The sequence below is a fragment of the Benincasa hispida genome, chromosome 1 (genome assembly GCF_027475165.1).
Source record: "Benincasa hispida cultivar pf3 chromosome 1, pf3_genome.v1.1, whole genome shotgun sequence".
In the NCBI taxonomy this organism is placed as follows: domain Eukaryota; kingdom Viridiplantae; phylum Streptophyta; class Magnoliopsida; order Cucurbitales; family Cucurbitaceae; genus Benincasa; species Benincasa hispida.
In genome coordinates, this window is record NC_143478.1 from 89,625,515 (window position 1) to 89,646,585 (window position 21,071).

Consider the following 21,071-nt stretch of genomic DNA (forward strand, 5'->3'; position numbering starts at 1 on the left):
TAACAAATAAAACTTAAAGTACCTAAACTAGAAATGAAAGAGTTAGAATCAATGTCTTATATAAATTGCAAAGTTGGATGAATCTTATTAGTAGCAAAAAGTAAAAATCAAGTGAAAATACTTCGAAGATGTTGCACTAGATGTTCCAATACCATGTTAAATTATTAACTAGATGTTGCATGCATGGAACTCAAAACGACACTCGGTTATGGCGAAATAAATGCTAATTAAATAAGGTAAGTTCAAAAGACTTTCATTAAATTCAAATAGTAAAATAATAGTAGGGTACCAATAAATCATAAAGGATAATAAATAAGTCTAAAAAGCGATTCTTAAAAGTAAGTTTTAAACATCAAAACTAAAAGTTAAGAAAAACATCAAAAGGACTCTAAATCTCATGATGCGGAAGCGTAAAAACTAGTCCCAGTGGCTCGATCACGAATTCCGCTTGTCCATCACTGGTGCATCTCTACCCTTACCTGAAACAACAACATGAGAAAGAATGAGTATAAAATACTCAGTAAGTAACCCCACTACTAGGGTCAGGCTGGGCATCTATGTCCTCTAGATACCCACCTCTGGTGAAACATATAAAATGCTCTAGTCCTCATGGGACACATATGCACATGAAACAAGAAGAAGACTGAGTCCTATCCTACTGTAGTTAAGTATGCCCACTACCTCTGGTGAATCCCGAAGGAGACACAAAGTGGTGAATCCCGAAGGAGACACAAACTCGTGAATCCCGAAGAAAACACAAGCTGGTGAATCCCGAAGGAAACACAAACTGGTGAATCCCGAAGGAAACACAAAATCTAATTGGCATATAACTAATCAGTAAGGACATTTGCACAGTCTCAACATCATAATCATCACTGTACGAATTTATGACATACATATAAACTTCAACATCATGGCTTTACAACATACATGTATACCTCAACATTATTAGATCAATTACAACCATACGGAAGCACATACCATCTCATACTAGTATTCAAGTGTCTATGTGCATAAATAAATAATTCAGATCTAGTACCACAACATACTTTGATCATATTATACTATCACTCTATCATGCTAACGTTCTGCCATAATATATATTTATCATGCTAGCATACATCTAATGCCTGGCCCGTGGGCAGTTCCAGTAGTAAGATTACTTACCTCAAATTACGCCTAAGTGGCAAGCAATTTAATCCTTCTCCTCGCTTAGATGAATCTTGAATCAAGCCCAAAGTATAGCTTGTTCCAAAACTGCCTTCGATCTCTCAAACAAATGTCTCAATCTAGGCAATTCAATAATAGTGGTTAGAACCTAAAAACCCAACAACTATATTTTAATTTAATCATTCGAAGGCTTAATATACTTACAAAACGTTGCTTGGTCCAAAATTAGTTTCGAACTTAAGTTCGTTTGTGAACCTAACTTAATACTTCGCAATACCTAACAACACACTTCTACCTTAAAAATTTCACCACTACTCGAATCTATAGCCCAAACACAATGGGTATTAATAAATGGAAGCCAAAACTTGATGGATAATAAAAATCTTCAAGAAAACCCATAAAAGTAACACACTGTGATGGGCTGAAGAAGAGATCGCCGGCCAGACGTGACAAGCCCAGCGAGGACAGCTGGAGCGGCGGTGTGCTTCGACAGAGACGACAGCACTGCACGGTGAGGTGGGGATCGTGCAGTTGAGGTTGGAGCAGATCCAGGTAGCGGCTTCGGTTGTCGATCGGCGAGCATGAACGGCGACTCGGCAGAGGGGATTTGGGGCAGGCAGCTGTCGGCTGGGGAAGGGAAGAAATTTCGAGGGAGGGGGGCGCCGGACGTGAGGAAGAAAAAATGGGTGGGGTTTGACTTTTTATAAAAGAAACAATAATAATAATAATAATAATAATAAAACAGAAAAGGAAATACATATAATTACATTTAATTCCTTTCCGTTTTATTCTATTAAATTCCTTTCAGTTTCAAAAGAAAATTAATTTTTGCCATTAATTTCTAATTTGAATAATTTCACGCCAAAAATTAAATTTCCGCATTTACACTTGAAGTCCAAAATTCCAAAAATGCCCTCCAACTAATAACAATTACTGAAATTCCAAATAATAAAGTTACTGAAATTACATTGTTGCTAAAAAAATGTGTGGGGTGTTACATTCTTCCCTCCTCAAAGAACTTTTGTCCTCGAAAGTTCATTCTTAAAAAAAAAAAAAAAAAAACTCCGAGGGTGTTACATTCTTCCCTCCTCAAAGAACTTTCGTCCTAGGAAGTTCATTCTTGAAAAAGCTCTGGGTACTAGGCCTTCATCTCATCCTCTCTCTCCCAGGTAGCCTCCTTGAACTGGTGATTCTGCCACAGGACTTTCACAAAAGCAATTTCCCAGCAGCGTAATGTTTTTACCTCTCTGGTGAGGATCTCTATAGGCTTCTCCTTGTAGCTCAAGTTGTAATTCAACTGTAAGGGCTCGTAGTCAACTACATGGGATGGGTCTGTCACATACTTCCTTAGCATCGAAACATGGAAGACATTATGAACTGAAGACAGTGCTGAAGGCAATGCCAAACGGTAAGCTACGAGGCCAACTCGTTCCAAGACCTCGAAAGGTCCAATGAATCTCGGACTCAACTTTCTCTTCCTACCAAACCTCAGAATACCTTTCATGGGTGCCACTTTTAAGAACACTTTCGCACCAGTCTCAAATTCTAGGTCCTTACGTCTTACATCGGCATAGCTCTTCTGTCTGCTCTAAGCTGTTTGCATACAAGCCCTGATCTTCTGTATTGCCTCATTCGTGATATGCACCAATTCAGGTCCTAATGGGTATCTAACTAATGGGTATCTAACTAATCAGTAAGGACATTTGCACAGTCTCAACATCATAATCATCACTGTACGAATTTATGACATACATATAAACCTCAACATCATGGCTTTACAACATACATGTATACCTCAACATTATTAGATCAATTACAACCATACGGAAGCACATACCATCTCATACTAGCATTCAAGTGTCTATGTGCGTAAATAAATAATTCAGATCTCGTACCAGAACATACTTTGATCATATTATACTATCAGTCTATCATGCTAACATTTTGTCATAACATACATTTATCATGCTAGAATACATCTAATGCCTGGCCCATGGGCAGTTCCAGTAGTAAGATTACTTACCTCAAATTACGCCTAAGTGGCAAGCAATTTAATCCTTCTCCTCGCTTAGATGAATCTTGAATCAAGCCCAAAGTATAGCTTGTTCCAAAACTGCCTTCGACCTCTCAAACAAATGCCTCAATCTAGGCAATCCAATAATAGTGGTTAGAACCTAAAAACCCAACAACTATATTTTAATTTAATCCTTCGAAGGCTTATTGTACTTACCAAAACATTGTTTGGTCCAAAATTAATTTCGAAGTTAAGGTCGTTTGCGAACCTAACTTAATCCTTTGCAATGCCTGACAACACACTTCTACCTTAAAAATTCCACCAGTGCTCGAATCTATGGCCAAAACACAATGGGTATTAATAAATGGAAGCCAAAACTTGATGGATAATAAAAATCTTCAAGAAAACCCATAAAAGTAACACACTGTGATGGGTTGAAGAAGAGATTGCCGGTCAGACGTGACAAGCCTAACGAGGACAGCTAGAGCAATGGTGTGCTTCGACGGAGACGATGGCACTGCGCGGTGAGGCGGGGATCGTGCAATTGAGGCTGGAGCAGATCTGGGTAGCGGCTTTGGTGGTCGGTCTTCGAGCACGAACGGCGGGGATTTGGGGCAGGCAGCTGTCGGCTGGGGAAGGGAAGAAATTTCGAGGTAAGGGGGTGTCGGACATGAGGAAGAAAAGGGGGTGGGGTTTGACTTTTTATAAAAAAATAATAAATTAATAATAAAACAAAAAATGAAATAAATATAATTACATTTAATTCCTTTCCGTTTTATACTATTAAATTCCTTTCCGTTTCAAAAGAAAATTAATTTCTGCCATTAATTTCTAATTTGAATAATTTCACGCCAACAACTAAATTCCAGCACTTACACTTGAAGTCCAAAATTTCAAAAATGCTCTCCAACTAATAACAATTACTAAATTCCAAATAATAAAGTTATTGAAATTACATTATTGCTAAAAAAAATGTGCGGGGTGTTACAGATAAGTTGGGATATATATAAACTTCTCTAGTCAAGGCTAAAACCACTTGCTACAAACCATTAAAACCATCCTATACTTAATAATACTAAAGTAGAATGGTGAATAACTTCATATTGCACACTTCCACTCATTATAACAACTCCAAATGCTTTTTCTTTTAGAACCAAAAACCAAATAGTTTTACATCCTTAACATTACAATGGAATTGAGATCTTACTAAAAAAAAACCTAATGATTTTAAAGGAAAAGAAGAGTTACACTCGTTTTACAGAAAACCATCCTCCAAATGAAAACACATCTACTCAAAACATGAAAGAATTAAAACATTGCTCAGTAAAAGAAATACTTTCAGAACTATATTTCACTTTGAAAATACTCAAAGAAAAACAATAGTGAAAAATATAAATAACCGTCATGGTAGAACATAATGTTAAACCAAATCTGACCACAAACCAAGAGAGAATTATGTATAAGACTAATGGATCAATATTTGTGCATTTAACATAAAAAAACTAGGAAGAAAAATGAAAACTAGTAAATATATTTTAAAAAAGAAATGGATTGGAAGACGAAAGTAGATTAATAACTCCTAATGCTTAAACTTAATTTTAGAAAATTTTCTATTTTCCATGGAAGAATAAGAAATGATTAAAAAATATTCATAAACTCTTAAACTTAACTTAAGTTTTAGGGGTTTTGTACCAAGATTCTAAATTCTTCATCATCTTTCTTCTACATACAAGAAGTATTAAACCAACAAATAAAGAAATTAAAAGGCATCAATCTAAAAAAGTAAACTCATATGTTCTTGAATTTAGAAGTTAACTTGCTAAGTTCCTAATTTAGGTTGTTTAGAAGTTGATGGAAAATTGATTGGCTATAGATACTAACAAAGTATATACTAATCGATGAAAATTTCACACAAAAAATCACTAAAAAATGAGTGGGTTCTCTAAAAATAAGTGGCTTATAGTTTGCAGAATGTGGAAATCATTGAAAAGCTGTGTGAGTTTGGACATCGGCATTAAATGTGTACTAATTGATAGAAATTTCACACCAAATACCTGAAAATGAATGGGTTATCTGCAAACAAGGTTCTATTTGCGTTCACCGGAGTTCTGTTATATTTGGTGGCATTCTATTCACGCTCGTCGGCGTTCTGTCCAAATCGTGTACAACACGTCGTGCAAATCTTGTGTAGTAGCTCGACCAAATGGGTGTAGCAGGAAGATTTCGTCCAAATTGTGTGCAGCAGCAAGATTCTCTTTGTTCCCCTCGACCTGTTCGAGTCATCGAAATTATGTGGAGTGAGGGTCGCATCTGTCCGTTCACATCCATCTATTCACAATGCAACAATCATTGGTGTTTGTCCATTCACAATGAAGCTTCTTCTCTTTGCTGGTAGTGAGGTTGAGTGAAGAGGGAAGGAAAGAGTAAGGGAATGGAGAGTGGAAAAGGGGAGCGAAAGAGTGAGGGTGGAAAATGGAAGATGGAAAACAATTGGGGGAGGGGGAAGAAAGAGGGAGGAAAAAACCCTAAAATTTTTATTTTTTATATAAAATTATATATATTTAGTGACATCTTCTTATGTTACTAAAAGTATTCAATATTTAATGTCGTTGGCATATATATTGCTAATTCTTTTAGCGGTATTGATTTAAGATGTGTTACTAATAAAGAACTTTTCATGAAATTTTTATAAAGCATCGCTATAAATTAGCTTTTAGTAATAAAAGTTGCATACATTACTAAATATTTGTCACTAAATAATCAAATTCTTCTTGTGATTATTGGTGTAATTTCAACACCACATGAGTACTCATAAAAGATACTTTTGAAGCATCTCATTAATGTAATAGTATATATCAAAAACTCATTCAAAATCCATTTAAAATAAGATATTGGTGTATTAATAGTATATTGATACTCATCGAAAATGTATTATTTCAAGTACATCATCGTCAACGTATCAATAGTGGGCACTCGTTTTAAATTTAATTTTAAGTATAACATAGTTGTATCTATTGGAATATATGCCCTAAAGCCTCGTAGTAATATGTTATTTGAAATAATGGTTGATTATTTTATCTATGCAATAATCTATTAAAGAAAGATCCAAGGTTATTTTATGTAACTTAAACATGTATATGGTTGACATACAAGTGGATCATGTTTAAGTGATAACCTAAATGGTCTGTAGTATATGGATAAGACTGAGTATCTTATCCTGGTGACACTAGAAATGCGTCCCACTTTGTAATTGTTACAATATTTGTAAAGTATTATAAATGATCTGATCCTGATTGTTCATGTGGAGACATGTGAGTGGAGGTATCCTATACAAAGAATATGTATAAGACCGGACCGTGAAATGGTTAGTTTCTCTTTAAACATCGTTACTTAAAAGACTTACATTTCACTATGATGACTATAGATGACTTTGTAGGGATAAAAACCATAGCGCAACGAAATTATCAAGACCTTAACTCGAAATTAATTGAGAAATCAAAATACCAATACATTGTCAAAATATAGAATATCATAGAGACAGAAAAAAAAAAACCTATTGTAAAAATTCTAGGTTAAGCATGCATAACAATTAAGAATTCAATCCTATAGAGAAAAGAAAAGAAGTAGTTACTCTTGTCGACGACTCAGACGAAATGGTCAATTCTCCTTGGGATTGAAAACACGAACACTACCAATTTGGAAACCTCCCTATTCTTTGAGAATTTAAATATTGATTTGTGGGAACCAAATCAATAATAGAATGAAGGGAGAGAATTTTTGGTGTACAGAACAATTTCGTGAAGAGAATCACTATCACTTGCAAAACTTACGTTTTGCAGGTATATTAACCAATGGAGAGAGGGGAAACGTGGGAGCTATCCCACATTTCTGATAACTCCCTACGTGGGAGTTAAACAAAAAAAACATCAATTTAATTGATTCATTAAAATAATTAATAATTAATTAAATCTAATTTAATTAATGATTTCATTTAAATCATATTTAAATGAAACATCTCTCACATAACCTATAGTTTTAATTGAATTAATTAAATTAAATTAAATTAATAATTAATTAATTATCATATTACATATCAAATATTTAATTTAGCCTATATTTGAATCATATTAAATTGTATTTCTCTCATAACCTATAATTTTAATGTGCATATAATACACATTAATTTTAACCTATAATTTTAATATGAATCCAATTCATATTAAATTCATATTTGAAATCCTTCGAATATTTAATTCTCCCATAAATTAATCTTGAATCATATCCAAAATTAAATTTATATTATAAAGTTTAGTTAAAATATAAACTTTATATTATAATGTAACATTATACATTATATTATTTCCCTAAGTGAATTTGAACGTTTCAAACTCTATTCAAGACATAGTTACTTTAGTTCCCTTTACGAGCTAGGAAGGGGACCTCATGGACCTACTAAAGGATGAAAACCCTAAGGCACAGCGAAAGCCAAAACACAAAACCATTTGGCTTTTTCAAATTGGCATTTAAAAAAAAACAATTTTGTATTGGAATAAAAAGTAATATCGACTAAGCATGCAATTCCCAAAAAGACTAATTATACAGGGGAAGAAATCCTACCTTGCAAACCTTTTGACAATTCTATAGAATTTCTCAACCCTAACTTGCAAACCTTTTGACAATCATATGGAATTTCTCTATTGAATTGGGATTGGACACCACTACTTGGAAACCTCCCTATTCTTGCAGGGAATTAAAGCTATGGAGAATTATGGAATTCTCTCTTTTGGGATTTGGGAATATCCCAGAACGATTTTTCTTTCTTTTCTCAGGAATAAGAAAAAAAACACATATAAATCTTGAGAGTAGGGATGGCAATGGGGTTGGGGCGGGACGAGGATGGATTCCCCATCCGTATGCCTGTGGGGATTTTTAATCCCCGTCCTCGCCTTATTCCCTGTTTTGGGGGGTTGGGATCGGGTTCGGGGATTTGGGTCCCCACGGAAAAAAATCTTTGCTTTTTATTTTATAATTTTATTATTTTTATTATTTAAAATTAACTCAAATTAGTATTTATATTGAAATTATAAAATTTATGTAATAAATTAATATTATTGTTGTTGAAACCCTCCTAATTCTCTCTGAACATGGTTGTTTTGATGTCAAAATTAAGAAATTAGAATGCTTAATGATCTTGTTTTCTTCTGCTGCATGTTATTTTTTTTCCAATTTTAATTCCTTGATTAAAATTAAAATTTTATTAATTTTACAAAAATTAATTCAATAATCAAAATTTTCTATTTACATAATGAATTTATTGTTTACAAATCACGAGTTTTAGGACATAAAACCCAACAATTGTTACTTATATTTGTTTAAATTATCAATTAAAAAGGTATTTTAATGTTTTTTTATTATAAAATTTATTATATTAGAAAATTAAAAAAAAACCGAAACAGTAGTATTTTTTTAGTACTTTATATATATAATTTTTAATTATAATATTTTTTTCTAATTATTATTATTATCATTATTATATATGTTAATAATTAAAAAAATCAAGATAGGGGTGGGGATCAGGTTCGAGGTCGAGGACGAGGGGGGGATTCCCTCACCCATCCCCAATCGGGGACCCGATTTAAATCCCCGGTTTGTCTCTATACCTAGTCAAACCGGGGATTCCCCGCCCCGATCGGATCGGAGGCCTGTGAAGACCCGACCCTACAGAGAATTTTGTCATCCCTACTTGAGAGTCATCTTCTCCCTCTACAAAAAAAAAAAACTTTTTATTAGAGAGAGGGATGGTGAGAAAGGGAGAAAAAAACGTGGTATTGATCCCACATTTTCTCATAACTTCTCTAAAATTGGGAGTTAATTTGTTTAATTTAAATAAAATAAAATTTATTAATCAAATCATATTTAATTAAATGATAATTTAAATCATATTTAAATGATTTCCTCTCACATAACCTATAGTTTTAATGTGCATCTAATGTACATTAATTTTAACCTATAGTTTTGATTTAATCAATTTAATTAAATAAATTAAATTAAATCATCTAATTAAATATCACATATTTAATTTAATTTCCCATTTGAATCATATTAAAAAAATATTTCTCTCATTTAACCTATAGTTTTAATGCACATCTAATGCAAATTATTTTTAACCTATAATTTTCAATATGAATCTTATTCATATTAACTTAATATTTGAACTCCTTTTAAATATTTCATTCTATCATTTATTAATTCTGAATCATATTCAAAATTAATAATAAAGTCTAAAATTAAATTTTATATTAAAATGTATCAACATACATTAAAAAATTCTCAATACCCTTTACAAGCTAGAAAAGGAATATAATGGACCTGCAGATCAGAAGCTCCAACGATGTAAAATTAATTGGTTAAACTCATTAACCAAATTAATCAATATTTGTTAACTGTGGGTATACTCCACTAAAGACTCAAAATTGCACTCTTCTCACTACAGATATATTTTTGTGTCCACAGATATAGAGCAATAATAGCAAGTTTGTCCTTTACGAGTGTTTGTAACTCCAGTTGGGTCAAATTACTATGTTACCCCTGGGTTACCTTTACATTCTTAAGTACTAATGTTTCTCTAATAAACAACCTGTTTATGGTCCAACAATTAAATAGGAACCCCTCTCGGACCAATGAGAGGATAGGGCTCTTTGTTCAAGTCCCGGAGACACCATTTAAGGGAACACCCATCTACTTACCTTGAAGTTAGGAAGGAGTGAAATCCATCTTGTATGATTATGTTTCCAGCTACCCACTCGCTCTTATCCCAAACTGGTAGGCATATTGAGTCGACCAACTGGCCATTTTCACCCATATAAATCAAAGGACAATCCCTTGTGAATAGGAGTTCATAATATACTCACGAGTAAGACTAAGTTGTCTAAGTCATACCATTGAAATAGAAATGTAACTAGTTAACAAAGTTACATCTAGTGGGTACTATTCCGTGATCCGGTCTTTTGCAAACTCATTGCACAAAATACCCTCACTCGCATACCTCCTACATGAACGCATTAGATCATTGCATTTATATCAAATACAAAGTGGGTCATATCCATAGTGTTACCACGATAAGGTATCCAACCTTATCCCTATACTATAGATCATTTAGGTTGTATCTTGAACATTGATCCCTATATGTCTCTACATACAGTTCAAGATTCATAAGACAACCTAGGATGTTAGTGTTGGGATTGGTGTCCTAATTCTCTCGAAATCTCGTAGTTTATAAACATTGTACACATTGTTATGAATAAAACAAGAGTTATTTTATTTTGCATTTACTCATATCCAATAAAAAAAGATCCGTGGTTATTGTATGTAAACGTAAGCATGTATATGAGATATACAAGTAGATCATGCCTTAAGTAATAACCTAAAAGGTCAGTAGTATAAGGATTAAGGAGGGATACCTTATCCCGGTGACATTACAGATATGACCCGCTTTGTAGAGGTTTACAAGTGTTATGAACTACTATAGATGGTCTGATCCTAACCATTCATGTGGATGCGAGCTGAAGTGTCCTATACAAAGAGTTTGTATAAGACCGGACCACGAGATGACTAATCTCTTTATATAATGCCGTTGATACTTGAGATTTACATCTCATCTAAACGACCATAGGTAACATGACCTTAATCCTGAGTGTTTTGGGAACTTCTGCCTTTGAGGGTGATCCTTTGATTAGTATGGATGAGAGTGGTCGAATTGCCAACTTAATAAACCTACCTTTTTGGAGATTTTTCTGATTAGGGAGCTGAGAACTCAGTTACATAAGATAGAATTCACTTCTTCCCCGAAGTAGGGGTAAGTAGATAGATTGCTCCCTTAAAGGCTGATTTTGGGTCTTTAACATGTGGCCACAACCTCTCTTTGGAAGAGAGAACTCAGTCATAGTAGGACTATGACTTATGTTCATGAGAGAAATCAGTGGTACTTAAGGAGTTAGATGTAACTTCAGGGGCAAAATGGTAAATTGGCTCAGCTGAACTTACGAGCGATCTATGAAGGGTTGTCGCACTATTGATTGGTTGATATGGATACAGAAATATATCTGTAGTAAGGAGATTGCAGCTGTCGATCTTTAGTGGAGTTTCCGACAGTTAACGGATGGTGGATCCCATGACTAAAAAGTTTAGTCAGTTATTCACGTACTATTAGAGCTTCAATCTATAGGTTCATAAGGTCCCCTTGGTAGCTCAATGAATTCAAGTTGAGAATCAGTTCTTGGAGTTAGTTTGAAGTGTTTAAATTAACATGAGGAAATTAAATTATATATGATAGAATTTGTGTGACGTATGAGACACATCAAGTGGAGGATTAATGTAAATATGATTTACATTAAATACCATAAAATAGAAAAAGAACTATGGTTTGTATGTTTTATGAGATGAAATATTAAAACTATAGGTTATAAATATAGTATGGTAAGTTGGTTATCATATTTATTTATAATAATATTAATTATGTGATAATTATCTCTGTTTCTCTAATAATCAATTGAGTGGGAAATTATTGGTGGTTTTATGGTAACCGTGAGATAAAAAGAAAAATGTTTTCCTAAAATTAGTAGTTACTTGATTCGAAAATTTTTTCATGGACAAGGCTATCAGTGAAAATTTTTCACTAAGTGATAGCTTATAGAGAGACTAAACGATCGTGGACATTGACTATACGATAGTTCTTTCAGCTGATCGTAGATAAACGATCGCATAGCATTGTCTATAGGGCTACCATTTACTACACGATCGAGTACATCGTTTATACGATAGACTATGTTATCTCTCACTTACTCGATCGTCTACACGATCGTTGTCCTTCTGTCTCTTCCTCAAGCCAAGATTATACAGAGTCCACAACTTCTGGATTCTCACACCGAGAATACCAAGATAACCATTATGGTGGTGTCCTCACTCAACTCGATTGTGTTCAAGGAGCTTTTAGTTGTTCGTGTTGTTCGTGTGGTGTTTGCTATTGATCGTGTTATTGTACTGGTCGTCGTGTTCGAGCGTTGTTGTTCTTGGATGCATTGGATTGATCGAGGGAGTTTGAAGAATGGTTATTCAAAGGCGCTCATACTCTATCCCTTGTACAAAATCCTAAGAAACTAGAATATCGTTCAAAAGTATGTCTATTTGTGGCCTATCCTAAAAAGACAAAAGGTGGTTTCTTTAATGATTCTCAGGAAGATAAAGTATTTTTGTCGACAAATGCAACATTTCTAGAGGAAGACTGCATTAAAAATCCTCAACCTCGCAGTAGGCTAGTATTAAGTGAGATGAATAGAGAAACTACAGATAAATCAACAAGAGTTGTTAATCAAGTAGGTCCATCAATAAGAGTTCTTGATAAAACATATACTTCACATCCTTCTCAAGAATTAAGAGTGCCTCGACGTAGTGGGAGGGTTGTGCTATAGCTTGACCGGTACATGGGTTTAATAGAAACCCAAGTCGTCATACCAAATAATGGCTTAGAGGATCCATTACCTTTCAAACAAGCAATGGAATATGTGGATAAGGACCAGTGGATAAAAGCCATAGACCTTGAAATGGAGTTAATGTACTTAAATTCAGTCTGGGATCATATAGATGAACCATAAGGGGTAAAACCCATCGGTTGCAATTGGATCTACAAGTTATTATAAGCCTTTTATTATAAGCCAGTTATGATAGAATCATGCATTTCTACCAGTTATCACACCCCCAAACTTAGAATCATGCTTGTCCTCACGTAGTGGGATGGTTGATAACTGGCAAAAATACCAATTATTATAAGCCTTTTATTTAGAATCATGAGGGCTAACAAGTAGAAAATGCGGTGATAATACTTAGAATTTGCGAAAAATTGAGTTTTGCGTCGATTAGCACCTAAATCTTCACTAACCCCATTATTATGCGTTACTCCATGCCAAAGTGTATTTTTGTAGCTATCGCAGGAATCAAACACATGCGCTGAAGCTAAACAATCGCAGACAAACACATGTGCTGAAGCCAGGGGATCACAAAGACAAACGCATGCGCTGAAAGTTGGATCGAATGCGTCCATCGCATGGAAGTTGCGGTGATCAATTGGAAATTACGGCCACGGAGTGACAACCATAATAGAAGGATGATCGCAAGATGGGTAGAACACGTTGATACTTTAGATGAATCAAGCTCGGACGCATATCTTGAGAGTATCAACAAGATAAGACAATGTGACATTGCCCATACCGCGACAAAAAGCAGCAGTGAGCCATAACGCAATCATGATAGGTGTCGGCGTTTAAACTCTATAAATAGCCTTTTGGAATTTCATTTCAAGACATCTGAACTTCTGCCTCAAGGCAGAGGTTTGCGATCACAGATGAGAGCTTGAACAAGATTTTCAGTGAGAATTCTTCACCTCCACAAACTAGACCGAGTGACGACCGAAGCTTTCGCCGAAGTTAGAGCTCGAGAGAGATATCTCCACCATTCATCCATGGCACCACCAGCAGCCTTGACGTAGAGTCTTTCATTTCTCTTCTAACCTCTGTGTATTACATTTTAGCTTAAGATATTAAGACTATTTAAAATCAATGCATCTCTTGATTCCTTCAATTCCATCTTCTTCATCATCTCTATCTCTAGCATTGCTTATCTTTAGTGTTTATTTATCAAAGGCAATCGTATACTTCATTGTGTAGCCTAGAGATAGGATGCATGTAGCAACCCACCGAGAGGTGTGCATTGTGCGAGTATAGTGAGTTAATCCTCTTTGTTTGGTGAAAGGCTGTAGCAACGCTTGTCTATGGGATGTTGCAATGCTTGTCTATATGTTAAATAGCCGCGTCAAACTACCTGAGAAGGTAAGAGATGGAATGCACTAAAGTAAAGTATGCATTGTTTCTAGAGATAGGCAAAATCTTATATTCAACGCAACCATGCACTATAGAGATATAGTCATGCGACTGACCACCGAGAGGTGTGCGATGCGTTAATGTGACGAGCTGGGATTACTCAGGTGATTTAAGATAATAAACATTACTATGCATTAATGGTTGTTGTGTATCTACCTATTCTCATCACAAGTCTTCTATTCCTCAATCTGTTTAGTTAGGAGTAGGAGTAGTGTGTAAATCCATTAAACTTTCTTCGTTTTATTTTTATTCATCGCCTCAAACGCATTGCTTCACGAGTATTATTGAATGACAAATCCCTGTGTTCGACCTCGAATTACCCGAGAAACTTGTGTTCGCGTTATACTTGGCGTGAGCGTAAGAAAACTTGTGATAGGAATGCGTGGTCATTGCATACTAGATTATTGCATTTTCATTCCGACGCATAACCTCAGATGCATGGGCATAAACCCATAGCTTAAGCCATGTATAACACATGATTGCATGTACAACCCCATCCGTCTCGAATTTTCCTTCTAACAATGGTGGATCCCGTGACTAAAGAGTTTAGTCAGTTATTCACATACCGTTGGAGCTTCGGAGCTACAGGTTCATGAGGTCCCCTTGATAGCTTGGATTATGTTGAGGATCAGTTCTTGGTACTGATTTGAAATGTTCAAATTGACAAGAGTTATTTTGATTATATATGATATAATCGGTATAATGTATAAGATACATCTAGTGGAGGATTGATGTAAATGAGATTTATATTAAGTATCATGGAATAGAAAAAGAACTATGGTTTATATGTTTCATGAGATGAAATATTAAATCTATAGGTTATAAATATAGTATGATAAGTTGGATATCATTTATATTTATAATAATATTAATTATTAGATAATTAATACTTTTTCTTTTAAATAACCAAAGTAATGGGTGGTTATTGAATCATGGTAACCGTGAGTTTAAAAGGAAAGTGGTTTCCTATTTTGAAAAGAAGTTTTTTAAACGATAGAAAAAGTTTTTGAGTTTTCTCTCCACGCAAAGAAACTCACATAGGTCATCAAGTAAATATAGATTTACTAAACGATGGCTGGGTGAGCTAAAAAATCGTGCAGGTGCGAGGTAATGATCGTGCAGTGTATACTAAACGATCGCATAGCTTTGCTAGACGATCACATAGATTTTGCTAGACGATCACATAGCTTTATCTAAACGATTAGGCATCGACCTATATATAGGTCTCCACCATCTCCCACTTGCCTAGTCGTGTACGCGATCGTTGTTTCCTTCATTCGTCTGCCTCATACCAAGCCCGAACAGAGCCCAACCTCTGGCTTCTCACACCGAGAATACCAAGGTCGCCTTGTTGGTGGTGTTAGACTCAACTCGACACCGTCGAGGTTTTCTAGAGGCCGTTCGTGGTGCTGTAGAGGTCGTTCGTGTCGCTGAGGATGAGCACAGTGTTCGTTCGTGTTGCAGAGGAGTTCGTGACCGAGGATATCGTTGAGGACGAGTGCGAAGTGTTCATGCGGTGTTACGGTTGTGTAGATCGAGCGCTTGAGGTTGCTGTTGTTCGAGCGGCCGTGCGCTTAGAAGTATGGAGATACTTCTGCTATTGTTCGTAGAGTTTATCTCCCTTGTTCATTTATTGATTCATGCTGTAATTTCTGCATCTTAATTGTATAACCGTTTGTATTGAAGACGACTATAAATATTTGTTCATTCATGATTGTAATTTGGAATAGTCTTGTTCCGCTGCTCATGGAAATCTCAGATCCGATTTCCTTCAATGTGGAGACATAAAAATGGATCAAGTTCGAGTAAATAGCCAAAACAGTCTATAGCATATGAATGAGGTTGGGTACCTTATTTTAGTAAAACTATCGGAAGCGGCCGCTTTGTAGATAGTACAAACGATGCGATCTTGAATCGTTCATGTAGAGATATGAGAAGTGGAGGCGACCTATACAATGAGTTTGCATAAGATCGGATCAAGAAATAAGTCACTGTTACTTTATAATGTTGCTTACTATTTAATATTGACTATTTCGAATAGATGACCTAGGTAACTCGCCTTAATCCTGAGCTAACTACAAACTCCTGTTTATTCGGGATTATCCTTAGATTTTCATAGGTGAGGGTTGGCTCAACAGCGTCGTCTCAATAAGTCTCCCATTTCAGGGGTAAGACTAGGTAAATAGCTAGAGATATAGCATGTAAGACGGAATTCATACCTACTCAATTAAGGGATAGGAGAAAGGTTGTTCTTTTAAGTACTGAATCTAGGTCTCGAACAAGGGGCCCCACCCTCTCATTGGACCAAGGGAGATTTGGTGTGTTTAGTTACTAGATCACAAACCAATTGTTCATCAGAGGATTAGTGGAACTTAAGGAACAAGAAGTAATTTCGAGGGTAAAACAACATTTTACCTAGTCATTATTATAAACAACCTGTGAAGGGTCGACTCACTTATTATGGTTAAAGTAAGTGGACAAAAATATATCTACAATGAGGGGAGTGCGACTATCGAGTTATAGTGGTTTGTCTCGGTAGTTAACAAATATTGATCAATTTGGTCTAAAGAGTTTAGTCAATTAATCTCATATCGTTTGAGCTCATGATCTGTAGTTCCATAATATCCCTCTATTAGCTTATAAAACATTAACACTTTGGATTAGTGAATTGAGTGATTTTGAAACGTTAAAAATCAAAATTAAGATTTTAAATTTGAAATGTTCAAATTGAATTTAGGGTTTTCAATTTGAAGTGTTCAAATTTTCAATTAGGGTTTCAATTTGAAGTGTTCAAATTGAAATTAGGGTTTGGATAATTATATTCGATATAATTAACGTTTAATTTTGTCGAAATTAAACGAAATTGAAGGGTTTATAATATATAAATGGTGATTTAAATATTGATTGCATGAATATGATTCATGTTTAAAATTAGATGTTGGATTAATTTAATAATTTATATTAAATTATTAATTAATTAATTAATTAATTTTTTAAATTAATTTTTTAAATTAAATATATTTCAAATTAAGAAAAATTAATTTTAGAAAATTAATTTAAATTTAATTTAATTGAAAATGAAATTAATTTTTAAATTTGAAATTGGTTTTTGATTTAGTGGAAAAATCCACAAAATCTTAAGTAGCTTGGTGGCTTTTTTTTATTATTTTTTATTTTTTAATAACACCTATCCCACTTCCATTATGCAATTTTGAAGTGTTAATTTGCATTGATCTTTAGTGCTTGCATGTTGATGTTACATAAAAGGATCAAAATTTTCAAATGGAAGGGGATGCTTGCTGGAATTTGAGAAATTCTATAGCTCTCCCTCTATCTAAAAAAACCCTCTCCCACTCCTCACTCAATTGACTTGAATTATGAGTTCCACCACTTAAATCCAAGCCTGAGAATAGTAGAGAAGACACTTTTGGTGGTCTACTGACGATTTGAAGGTCAAATTCATGGAGAGCAGCTTGGATTTGGAGGTTTCATCATAGGTATAAGTTCTGAAACCTTCTTCTTTTGAAATTGTTACTTTGCATGCTTTTAGAACTCAAAATAAGTGTAATTAGAGTGATTATTGATTCTAATGCATCCGTTTCATGCTTGTACATTCCATCAATTTCTTTATCCTTAAGTACCAATACTTCTCTAATGAACAACTTGTTTATGGTCAAGCATTAAACAGAATCCTCTATCGGGCCAGTGAGAGGGTAAGACTATTTGTTCAAGTCCTGGAGATACTACTTGAGAGAACACTCATTTACTTATGCTATTGTCATGAAGGAGTAAAATCTATCTTGTATTATTATGCTTTCAACTCCCCATTCGGTCTTGTCCCCAACATGGTAGGCATATTGAGTCGGCGAACTGACCACTCTCACCCATACAAATAAAAGGTCAATCCCTCATGAATAGTCGTTCATAATAGACTCAGGATTAAGACTAAGTTGCCTAGGTCATCAATTTGAAATAGAAACCAAAGTAGTCAACAGAGTTACATCTAGTGGTTATATTATCACAATAGACATAGGATTAAGACTGAGTTGTCTAGGACAATCCCTCATGAATAAGAGTTCGCTTTTTTTCCCATCCATTGCAATTCTCCTTTCCTTTTCTTTTTGGAATATGTTTTCATATCAAAACTTGCTTATGAATTATACTTATTTTCTTCAAAATATACCAGATGACAAAACCAATCAATATATGTAGTGTAAATAACCTACACTAAAAAAAAATGCTAAATTAATAATTGTCTCAATTTAAACCCTAAACTATAATTGTATCAATTTAAACCCTGAACTTTTATAAGTTTATAAACTAAACCTTGAACTTTCATAAGTGAATTTAAACTTTCACTACAAGAAAACTGTGATACCATGACATTTAAAAATTGTCATATTTAGAATTCATGACAATTATTTTCTGTCATGGTATCCCTTTTAAAGATATGATGTTCAATGACAGTTTTCGAAAAATTGTAATAATTGAGCTTTAATGACACAAATAATTGTCACTAATGAACGATTACTGATAATGATAAACTGTCATTGTCAAGTTTAATATGACACATTAACTTTATCATCAATTGGCTCAAAATTGGCTAATGTATGTAGTTTAATAGTTGTTATTTTTGTGAACCCTGCCATTACATATAAGATTTCTATAATGAATTAATGTTTTTCAACCCCACGAACACAAATATAAAATACTTTCATATTTATAGAAAATAAGCATAAAGTTGATAATATTTTTACATAAAAGATCAACTAATAACCATTGATAAAGGTTTTACAACAAGCCACATCAAATTACATTTGAATCAAAGTTTAGCTACTAACATTATATATCAATGCGCCATGGTTATTCTTTTTTCCTCCGACAATTTCTTACAAAACCTGTTAAGAAAATAAATCATTTTAGAGTTCAACTCTACCCAACAATATTGATAATAATAACAATATAAAAAGGTTTTACCTTTCCAATGTTAACAATTTTTCCAACACATTGATTTTGCTCAAAACATGGAGTTCATAACCTATAGCCACAAGTATGAACACCCATAATCAAATTGGGTAAATGTTTTACTTATACAACATTGATTAAATAACCTATACTCGCAATTCATGTAAAAAACCATAACAATATTAAAAAAAATTCTCCAAAACGATAGTAAACACGTAATACTCAGCAAGAAATCACATCCTTCTTTTCCTTCTTCTTCTTCTTCTTCTTCTTCTTCTTATTATTATTATTATTATTATTATTCTTTTTTTTTTTTTGGGGGGGGGGGGGGGGTGAAGGGAAGGGAGGTATACAAATGGAAAATGTAAAAACAGTCACGTACCTATTGAGCACCAATATGTTGTCGAAAAATGATAAAAGAGATCTTGTCAACCTATACATTTCTTTGGATAATCATCACAAATTCTTTCTAATAAAAAGTCAATACTCAAATTAGTCTACATATATGGCAATCAAAGTGTTCTTATATATATCATTTAAGCACTAAACTCACCACTTTGCTGGCTTTAATTCTCCCTACTGTGTGAATGTACATGTATTTCTTCTCCAAAAAATCATTTACAACAAAATGCAGTCCAAAAGCAACAAAAAACACCAAGTACCACATGTCATGCAAAAAATATGTGCGATCTTACAAAATCAGTCCATTCAGATTGCACACAATCAATGTCATCTTGTGTATAAGTAGATGGTGCACCTTTCATCTGCATACAAGAAAGTGGATCTTAACTTATGACACTAAATTTCTAGTGAAGGAACTCTTATCAAAGAGAACCTCTGAGCGGAAGCAAAATCGTTTCAAATTCATTGTGACAGAAATACAAGCACTCACTAACATACATACAAGTTATGCATTTCAGACCAAATTACGACATGCTTTCAATAAATTAAATATGAAGAAACGAAAGACTCACCTTTGAAGAACTCTTCCTCTGTTTATCTCTCGCTCTCACTTAGATTAGCACCTCTCGCTGTCTCTGCAATGTCAAGCCAATCGTATACATAAATCTCTCGTTGTCGCTCAGCAAATAAACAGACTTCTCCATGAACAAGCAGCAACTTGGACACCACCACTCAGTGACCTTGTTATTTTCGGAGTGAGAATCCAGGAGGTGTGGGCTCTGTTGGATTTGGTAGAGGGAAGGAGGAAAGAACGATCGCACTCAATGACCAAGCAAGTGGAAGAGGTTTGTGTCTATCGTATAGACATGTGCTTGATCGTTTAGAAAAGGTGCACGCTCGTTTAGTAAAACGGGTTTGATCGTTTAGACAATCGTTTAGTGAATCTCGCTCAGGCGTGCGATCGCTTAGTAAAAACAACACAATCGTTTTGGCAGATGCGCGTGTACACGATCGTTTAGGAAAACACTTTGAGCTGTCGTGTATGCTCTCGTGATCTAAACGATAGGCAGTGCACAATTACCAACAAAAATGCATTAACACTACTAAATTATCGTCATGCTTCTAGATAAATAAACAAGAGAACGAGGACTTACCAATTGAAAACTTTCTTCAGAACAAATCTCGCTCTCTCCACGAACTGACTCCTTGCGCTCTCGCTAGAATGCCAGGCAATTGTTCAGCAACACCCCGGTCGTCTACCACGAACAGCTTCACATGAACAACAGGAAATGAGGATGACACCACCACTATGAGCCCTTAGTATTCTCGGAGTGAGAATCCAAAGAGTGGGCTCTATTCGAATTTGATAAGGGTGAGGAGGAAAAGAGATCGTATACAACAATCAAGCAAGTAGGAGAAGGCAATGACTATCGTATAGTCAAGATGCTTGATCGTTTAGGCAAGGTACACAATCATGTAGAAAAAGCTAGGCGATTATCTATACGATCGTTTAGTAAAGCTCGAGCGCTAAGTGATCGTTTAGTAAAATGTGAGCGATCGTTTAGTAAGTAGCGCGCGCGGGTGAGTGA

The 21,071-nt window shown here is 34.6% G+C and overlaps 1 long non-coding RNA gene across 2 annotated transcripts; it reads right to left on the reverse strand.

Annotated features, from left to right (window-relative positions):
- Window positions 1–227: 227 nt before the first annotated feature.
- Window positions 228–3,750, reverse strand: LOC120072814 (uncharacterized). 2 transcript variants are annotated; one of them, XR_005480604.2, is made up of 5 exons: window positions 3,610–3,750; window positions 3,401–3,518; window positions 3,194–3,315; window positions 1,168–1,289; window positions 228–479 (listed from the first exon to the last, which is right to left on the reverse strand). It is a non-coding gene; the product is annotated as an uncharacterized LOC120072814 (long non-coding RNA). The 2 variants fall into 2 exon arrangements; XR_005480603.2 differs by lacking the exons at window positions 228–479; window positions 1,168–1,289 and having other exon boundaries at window positions 2,072–3,315.
- Between the last annotated feature and the right edge of the window lie 17,321 nt (window positions 3,751–21,071).